This window comes from Cariama cristata, unplaced genomic scaffold (assembly GCF_000690535.1).
Source record: "Cariama cristata isolate BGI_N322 unplaced genomic scaffold, ASM69053v1 scaffold2140, whole genome shotgun sequence".
Taxonomy (NCBI): Eukaryota; Metazoa; Chordata; class Aves; order Cariamiformes; family Cariamidae; genus Cariama; species Cariama cristata.
In genome coordinates, this window is record NW_009593854.1 from 1,308 (window position 1) to 2,233 (window position 926).

General features: G+C 60.3%; 2 non-coding genes across 2 annotated transcripts; one reads left to right on the forward strand and one right to left on the reverse strand.

Moving 5' to 3' along the window:
* Nucleotides 1–32: 32 nt before the first annotated feature.
* TRNAS-CGA lies at nucleotides 33–114 on the forward strand. The gene has a single exon. It is a non-coding gene; the product is annotated as a tRNA-Ser (tRNA).
* A 704-nt stretch (nucleotides 115–818) lies between these two features.
* TRNAA-UGC lies at nucleotides 819–890 on the reverse strand. The gene has a single exon. It is a non-coding gene; the product is annotated as a tRNA-Ala (tRNA).
* Between the last annotated feature and the right edge of the window lie 36 nt (nucleotides 891–926).

The window sequence follows — 926 nt, forward strand, 5'->3', positions numbered from 1 at the left end:
GCAGGTGTGTCCCCCACATGCCCAGGGCTGGGGCTGTGATGGCCGAGAGGTGAAGGCGTTGGACTCGAAATCCAATAGGGTTTCCCTGCGCAGGTTCGAATCCTGCTCACAGCGAGAGATTTTACCTGCTACACTGGTCCTTTGCTCCCCCAGGGTAGGTTTTGCAAACCTTAGAGATCGGGAAACAGTCACAGTGGGTTGAGGAGGTGTGGACCATTTTCCTGAGATGCTGAGCGGCTCCCAATCAGCATCCTGTGCCTGGGAGCTTGGGGAGCTGATGGCTGGGGAGCAGAGGGGAAGGAGAGGGCAGCCCCCACCTGCATTGGGCACTAGTTGGCCTCTGTGACACCTGGAACTGTGGGCCTGTGAGGGAGAGGATTTAGGCTGGGTCCCAGCTGCGCACCCCAGCTTGTAGGTCTAGGGATATGATGACCAGTGAGAGGTCTCGGGTTCAACTCCTGGAGAAGTCCTCCTTTTGGGCACCCATTGCTGGGCACAGCCCCTGTGGGGACTGGGCACGGACAGGGCGATGTTCCCCAGCACAGGGGGTACACATGACCTCAAAAGCTTGGCAGCTCCTGCCAACACCAATATTCACCTCAAACCACCTGGGGAATGGAGACAAGGTGCTCCCACAGCCCACAGCACCCGGGTAGGGGAATGACAGTCGTGGGCATTTTTCCAGAGGCTGTGGGTGTCAGGAATCAGCCCCAGGCCGGCTGGGGCCGCAGGCAGCCTCAGGGCGTTTCTAGAGGGGCCTGGGGGGCACAGGCAGCCCCGCAGCAAGCAGGGAGAGGGTCTGGGGAGGCAAAAGGACATGGAGATGCTGGGGGTTGAACCCAGGGCCTCTTACATGCAAAGCAAGTGCTCTCCCGCTGAGCTACATCCCCTACACTTGCAGCACCTCGCTGCCGGCTCTTGGGGCT